This window comes from Canis lupus, chromosome X (genome assembly GCF_003254725.2).
Source record: "Canis lupus dingo isolate Sandy chromosome X, ASM325472v2, whole genome shotgun sequence".
NCBI classification, from domain to species: domain Eukaryota; kingdom Metazoa; phylum Chordata; class Mammalia; order Carnivora; family Canidae; genus Canis; species Canis lupus.
This window is the reverse complement of record NC_064281.1, coordinates 75790413-75798863: the sequence shown is the minus strand read 5'-3', so window position 1 is coordinate 75798863 and position 8451 is coordinate 75790413. Positions and strand designations below refer to the sequence as shown.

At 36.6% G+C, this 8451-nt stretch overlaps 1 pseudogene; it reads left to right on the top strand.

Annotated features, from left to right (window-relative positions):
* Positions 1 to 800: 800 nt before the first annotated feature.
* Positions 801 to 8451, top strand: part of LOC112649330 (40S ribosomal protein S23-like) — a 29250-nt pseudogene continuing 21599 nt past the window's right edge.

The window sequence follows — 8451 nt, the reverse complement described above, 5'->3', positions numbered from 1 at the left end:
GACAAGTTACATAATTTGCCAAAGGTCATGCAACCAGCAAATGGTAACACCCAAGACTCAAACCCCTAACCATAGTCATACTGCATGTGACTCCATATTAGTGGTGAGGTCAGCACAGGGGAAATGATTCATCCAAGGTCCTGAGGTTCATTATCTTGCTTGGTTTGCCTGTACTCTCCTCTTTCTAGGGCTTAGGGAAAACTGCTTCTTTGGATGTTCAAATAGAAAGTGAAGTAACAGGGACAGGAAGTCACATGGAATAAAAGGAAATAGTGCAATAGCTGTCTTCCATTTCCCCAAATTCCTCAGCTCATTTCACAGCACAGAAATGGCACTCAACTTCATACATTATGTAAATATCTAAACATTTCATTTATTTTTGCTACATTTCCAAATCATCTCTCTGACAGTTCCGCTCTTTGCTTTATGTCAGTCTCTTCTATGAAACGTCAAGGTGGTCAGGACAAACATTTTTTTTAAGTTGCATACTATATGCCAAGCACTTCTTTAAGTTTTCTCGTTTTCTCCACGCAACTCTATGGGAAAAGTATCAATTTTTTTCCATTTTATAGTAGAGGAATTCAGGTTCACAGACAGTAAAGAAATTTTCCAGAGTCATACATAAATCTTCTAAGAGGCAGGAATGGAGGTTCCAGCTCTTGCCATCTCTCCACAATAGACACAGAGCAGCATCCCTTCTGGAAGATGGGCTTCTAAGGCTGGAGAAAAGGCCGGATCACACTCTCCTGCCATTGTTGCCCCTTTGGGTACCCATTCAACAATCCCTCAGGGTGATTAAGATGACGAAGGAGATGAAATCTCGCCCCTTGTGCCAAGGGACCTGGATATGGGACCGAATCAGGTGGCTGATCCCTGAAACAGTGAGTGGAGCTTGTACAGAAGCTCCAGCTTTTGGGATCCCTGCATGGCTCAGCGGTTTAGTGCCTTCCTTTGGCCCAGGGTGTGATCCTGGGTCCCACGTCAGGCTCCCTGCATGGAATGAAGCCTGCTTCTCCCTCTACTTGTGTCTCTGCCTCTCTATCTCTGTGTCTCTCATGAATAAATAAATAAAAATTTTTAAAAAAAGAAGAAGCAGCTCTGGCTTTTAAACAACTAGGAAAGTGACCTGGGTGATGAAAATAAACATTCATCAAATTCAATATATATCATAGTAATTTCATATCTCATTTCATTTAATCCTGAAAACAAACTTTCAAGAGAGAGATTACTATCCTTTTCATAACCTAGAGCTCAAACTAATAGATTCAGGTTAGTAATATTGTGAATAACAGACCAGGGACTCTAAACCTGGATTTGTTCTAAAACCTGACCTTTAATCTCTGCTTCCTGTGGCCTCATGGGCTTTGAATGCTTTCTGTGTCTAACTTCCCAGTAGATTGGCAATTACTCCACCTCAGTGTATTCTTCAACCATTTATAATTAATCTATTATTTTTAATAATAAAAATCAATAAGATTTTAAAATACTTGCAAGAAAATAAAACAAAATACAAAATGAGAAGGAAAATTATTCACATATATATAGATATTGAGTTAATAATCATGATACATCCGAAGGTGACCATATGGTTTGACATGCTCCCAATTTATGTCTGTTGTTTAACAGTGCAACCTTAATTCTCAAGACTGCCCAATTCAAACCATCAATTATATGGTCATCCTCAACATAAATAATTCTTTTTGACTAGTAAGAAATGGGTAAAGGGTAACTTGTAATTTTCATAAAGTGCATAAAGTGCAACAAATCAGTGAAAAGATAACCCAATCACAATAATGAAAGAAATACAAATAAAAATCCTAAGATTTCATAAGAAAAAAGAAAAGGTGCAGATTAGCATGTTGTTCCTTTTCTTTTTGCTGAATAATAGATATGTATAGCTGCATATTTATTTATGCATCTATAGATTTTGTGCATGTATGTGCACAAAAGTACTTATAAATGCTAGTACCATTATACTAGAATAAAAACATTTGTACAATATATTAACACTATTAAGAACACTTATCTTAGGCGGGCAAACAGCAGTTTCATCTCTATACATTTCTCTATGATTTGATGTCCTTAAGGTACACTTATATCAATTTTGTAATTCAAAAAAGTAACTGAAATACAATTCTCAAAGCATGAGAAACGTTTTGTTATGATCTAGCTCATACAAATGTTATAGAACTACTCACTTAGAACAGCATTCACTATTAAGCATAAAAAGTAGATTATACACTATGTATAATATGATCCTATTTATTCACACTTATGTGTAGGAGTAAGTACATATTATAAAGCAAATGTGTCTAAAATATATGACCCAAAATACGAAATATGCACAAACATGCACATCACACACAAACACACAGATACTCCCTCAGGGACACTCACACTGGCAGCTTACTCTTCATCTGAGACAGGGGTGGAACTTCCTGTCCAGAGCTCAGAGATCTAAACAGTATCTGATACTGCAGGAGGGCCCGCCTGTGCGATTCAAGCCTCCAGCAAGCTCTGTTTGGTGGGTCAGACCAGAGGCCCCTCCCTCCCCAAATCCTTGTATAGCCTCCTTCCAGATATCGAGAGATGTAGTTCTAACTCTGACCAGCAGGTGGCGATTATATCAATATACTACCTTTGCTGCAATAGAAAAGGCTTGATTTCTATAAGAAACACTAGTAAACGTTGTACCTTTTAATAACATTATGAAACAGGATATACACTATTAAACAAAATGTTTGAAAATTTTTATAAAGATATTAAATATTGAAATAGTATATTCTTTTTATCTCCTGATGACGATTCCCAAATCTGTACCTCTTTTGTTCATTCATTCATTCAGAAACTATTTATTCAGAGAAACATTTTTACCTGAGCTGTGTTACGTTTCTATACAAAATTTCCTCATAGATATAGTGGTCTAGTGGACTATCTTAAATTTCATGTTTAGCTACTCCCTCTGCTTTTTGTCTATCTACTTGTCCCATCTTGCCAAGCTGATTTTTCGATTCATGGGTTTGTAGAACTTTGTGCTTACCTTTATTAAAAGTGTTTCAATTGAATATAGCTGACCAAGACCAACAAAACCTTACTGAAGAGTCAGTTAATTGCAACTAAGTTGGACAAATATTTGTTGAGATCTAATCGTGATCTGAGCATAGTGAATTCTCATAAAAGAAAGAAAGAAAGAAGAAAGAAAGAAGAAAGAAAGAAAGAAAGAAAGAAAGAAAGAAAGAAAGAAAGAAAGAAAGAAAGAAAGAAAGGGTTTCTATGTAGCCCTTTTTGACATAACACAGTGGTAGATTCTGGGAGAGATTTGGGCTTACCTCACCCCTGGAAGGGTGACCTATGTAATTTAGAATTCCTGTTATTCTTCTTGCCCAATGTCCTCTCCTAGAAGATAACTGTTTTTTTCTGCTTCAAGTTAGAGTTCCCTTCCCAAGGGCACAGGAAATTCTAGAGGGGAGTGGAGGGAGGTAAAAATAAATAGCATTATACATGCATTTCTTATGTTCATGTGCTTTCCTGTCTTCTTATTTTACTTTCTAAATATTAACATCAGAGAATCATTCTTCCTTTGTTCCTTAAAAGGCAAGACACTCATGGGGGGAAAAAAGCCTTCCTTGGAGTGGCTTCTGGAGAGTCCAACTAAGTTGGGAGATCTTTCAGGATCTGTACAAACCAAATTCAGTATCTCTGTGACAAGTTTGGGTAAATTCCTTTACCTCTTTTGATCTTACTTATCTGATTCCACTTGCCCTGCTTACCAATCATCCAGGATTGTGAAGGTTAAAAATGAGCTCTATATTATAATCAAGTGTTCCCAAATGTTCCCAAATATATGATATCTTGAAGCTAATTGCTGCAAAAGGTACAAGTTTTAGACTCATTACTATGAATGCCATTCCAGCTTTGGGAGAAGAATGTGGAAAAACTTTAAATCCCCATGAATTAAAGTTTTTGATTACCATTTTACTGCAAAATAGAACAGTTAAGCATTCAGAGTTCACTCAAGTCCTCGTCAAACTGAAGTAGTCCTTTGCTTTAAGAGATATAATCTAGCTGTCGTCTCATCGTATCTATGGTATCCTCCTCTTCGATACTCGAGGCTCACTTTTTCTGTATTCAAGTGATAATGGAATAATGAGGTACACCTCTGTCTCTTCTCACCAATGCCAGAATTTGAACTGCAGACCAGTTTTGTTCTTCAAAATAGACCTCCATTCACATAAAGCCATATGCCTGTGCAATGAAATTATCACTGATCAAGACGTTGGCAACTGAATTCGAAATCAGTTTATAATCCTCAAAAAAAAATACCAATGTAATTCTTTTATTTTATTTTTTTTTAAATATTTTATTTATTTATTCATGAGAGACAGAGAGAGAGAGAGAGGCAGAGGCACAGGCAGAGGGAGAAGCAGGCTCCATGCAGGGAACCTGATGTGGGACTTGATTCCAGGACTCCAGGATCACCCCCTGGGCCGAAGGCAGGCGCCAAACCGCTGAGCCACCCAGGGATCCCCCCCAATGTTATTATTTTATAGTCACAGCCAATACACTCAGGTTTTGCTTTTTTTCTTAACAACTCAAAGCCAAAAAAATATTTTCTATATCCTGAACATTTCCAAATAAATATACCCTGCATTACTCTATATCCTTATGTGTTATTCTGTATATATAAAACATAAGATTTATAGTCTCATTTTTTATATTTTTCTAATAGGGAGTTCTTGACAATGACATCTAACTTACTTTCTTTTACAAGTGACAATATGGAGCCCAGAGAAGTTCAATGACTTGCCCAAAATAAGATAGTTGGTGAATGAAAGAGAAAGGAGTAGGACCTACATATCAGAAAAAGCATATGCATTTCAATATTGTTACACATTAACACAATAAGAAAACACCCTGGTTTACAAATGTGGGATTTACAGCCGAGGCTCTGTTGTATATTGGAAGAAACATGGAGCTGGCAATGAAAAGGACACTTGTTCTCATCTTTACCCATTTAGTGAATGTATGGCCCAAAACAAGGTACTTCATTTTTCTGTGCCTTAGTCTCCTAATCTGTGAAATGGAGGTGACAGTTATTCACATCAGAGTTATGAGTGATGAATAAATTAGGTAAAATACATATGGGAAAAATCACAGTGCCAAACACCCTGCAGTTGCTCAGAGTTCTCTGGATTCCTTACTAGGCAAAAATAGAGCATCCACCTGAAATCCTGCTATGGACTAGGGTAGGGCCTGTCTAAAAGAAGCCCTCCCACTTAAAGAGAAACTCCATATTCTCCATGTGTGGAATCAGCATTTGTACCATCCTGTGAGGGCTCCTTAAATTGTGTGCTCTAGGTGCCTCACTTACCTCACATCCTGGCCTTGGATGAGAAGAACATTAATAGCAATAATGGCTAAAATTACAGCTCTTATGTGCTAGTTATTATGCTAAGACTGTTCCATGTGATATCTACTTAATTCTTCCCTACCACTATGTAGAATAGGTAATACTATTATGCTCCGTTTAGAGATAAAACAAAGGCTTAGATTAAATAACTTGTGCAAGATCACATGATTATTGGGAAACTTATGGTGATGCATTGTGTGTATTCAAAATCCACGTTAACAATTTACAGACAGCATTATTTTGTTATGAAAATGAAGTTGAAAAAAAAAAAAGAAAATGAAGTTGAAAGGAGATAAGTGACTTGAATATAACTGCAACTCAATGACCTGAATCTCAATGCAAATATCTCTCAAACAGACTGGCTGTTATGCTTTGTTCTCCTGTAGCATCTAGTCTTTCCAGGACTCAATGGGAAACTTCTAAAATTAACGTGGAAAGTGAAACAACAGGAAATGGTTTGATTGTTTTCTTATGTGTCATCTATATCACACGTTATGATAACTAATGCAACAATATTTTGTATTGATGATTGTAGGGCTGAAATGTGCACCTTATGCTAAGCAAGGAGTCACATGAATTAGCTGGTTCCTGAGATGGTGTTGGGTTCAGGCAGAAGTATTGGTGTTGCAATTTGGGAAGGTGAAATAAGAAGAATGAATGTAACATTTATATAATTTCTACTATATGGGATAAACATTATATTTCATCTCCTGTATTCTTAATATCACCATTCAATGTAACTAGAATTATTGCCGTTAAACATATGAAGTCGGGATCCCTGGGTGGCGCAGCGGTTTGGCGCCTGCCTTTGGCCCAGGGCGCGATCCTGGAGACCCGGGATCGAATCCCACGTCAGGCTCCCGGTGCATGGAGCCTGCTTCTCCCTCTGCCTGTGTCTCTGCCTCTCTCTCTCTCTCTCTCTCTCTCTCTCTCTCTCTCTGTGACTATCATAAATAAAATTAAAAAAATTTTTTAAAAAAATAGTAAACATATGAAGTCTATAAGATTCATAGATTAAGTGATTTGCCCCAAGTCTCTAGGCTTATAAGTAACAGAGGCACTAAAAACCTATTTGTCCCTTAGGGCCAAGATCTTTCCAAATTAACCTGCAGCCTCCTAGGCTTTGAATCTAATTATTCAGGGCACTGGAATTTACCTACAGATGATCAGGACAGTGAAGCATGCCCACCAGTGCATTTTCAAACACTTGTTGTATTGCCTTATAAATCAAAAATGTATAAATAATAATGGAGATAAATGGAGATTTATAAATACTTATTAAGAGGCAGAAATCTCACAGAGGAACACTAGCAATAAAATGTGAAAGAATTCAGGATCCCTGGGTGGCTCAGCAGTTTAGGGCCTACCTTTGGCCCAGGGTGTGATCCTGGAGTTCCAGGATTGAGCCCCGCATGGGGCTCCCTGCATGGAGCCTGCTTCTCCCTCTGCCTCTGTCTCTGCCTCTGTGTGTGTGTCTCTCTCTCATGAATAAATAAATAAAATCTTTTTTTAAAAAGTGAAAGAATTCAACTACAATTAATTATAGAAATGAAAATAAAACAGAATATTTCAGAATATTATGGATATAATTTCAGAACATTATGAATAACCCCTTTTCAGCAAAGGAATATAAAATTACATGTATATATAATCTGTTGATATATTTAAGTTAATAAGTAATTAGCAAGGAAAAACATCTGGAAGGACACATAGCCTACTGACAGTAGTGGCTTTATGGATTAAAGCATTGTGAAATAAATATAGAAGTTAAATTTTGCCTTCAAATAATGTATTGCTATACTATTTCATTTTATTTCAATAAGCACATATTGATCTCATAATGTGAAAAATAATTGTATTGATACTTTCAACACATAGGAAACAGCTAGTTTTAAACTGAATTTAAAAAACTGATCATGAAAAATATATGGGTATTTTTTTAAGATTTTATTTATTTATTCATGAGAGACACAGAGAGAGAGGCAGAGACATAGGCAGAGGGAGAAGCAAGGCTCCCTGCAGGGAGCCTGATGTGGGACTCCATCCCAGGATCCCAGAATCACGTCTGAGCCAAAGGCAGACGCTCAACCACTGAGCCACCCAGGTGCCCCAAAATATATGTATTGGTATCGAAAGGTGCTCACAATATACTTTACAATGGGAAAAATCTAGTTATAAACTATAGAGTAATATCTTTTATTTCAAAATAAACCAATATGTGTAAAAGATGTTAAAATATATAACTCCAAATATTTACACACACACACATCTCCTTTTTTGTTTTAATTACAGTTAGTTAACATACAGTGCTATATTAGTTTCAGGTATACAATATAGTGATTCAACAATTCCATACAACACCTGGTACTCATGTCAAGCACACTCCTTAATCTCCATCACCCATTTCACTCACTTCCCCAACCACATCCCCTCTGGTAAGCCTCAGTTTGTTCTCTGTAATTAAGAGTCAGTTTCTTGATTTGCCTTTCTCTTTTTTTCTTTGCTCAGTTGTTCTGTTTCTTAAATGCCAAATATGAATGAAACCATATGGCATTTGTCTCTGACAGATATATTTCACTTAGTATTATACTGTCTAGCTCCATCCATACCCTTACAAATGGCAAGATTTTATTCTTTTTATGGCTGAGTAATAGTCCATCATATTTATATACCATTTTTCTTTATCCCTTCATCTATTGATGGATACTTGGGTTGCTTCAATAATTTGGCTATTGTAAATAATGCTTCAATAAACATCGATGTGCATATATCCTTTTGAATAGTGTTTTTGTATTGGAGGAGGAGGAATACCCAGTAGTGTTATTACTGTATCTTGGTGTAGTTCTATTTTTAACATTTTGAGGAAACTCCATACCATTTACTACAGTAGCTGCACCAGTTTGCATTCCCAAAAAGAATGCAAAAGGGTTTCTTTTTCTTTTCATCCTTGCCAACATCTGTTGTTTCTTGTGTTTTTGTTTGTAGCCATTCTGACAAGTGTGAGGTGAATCTCATTGTATTTTGATTTGCATCTCCGTAAT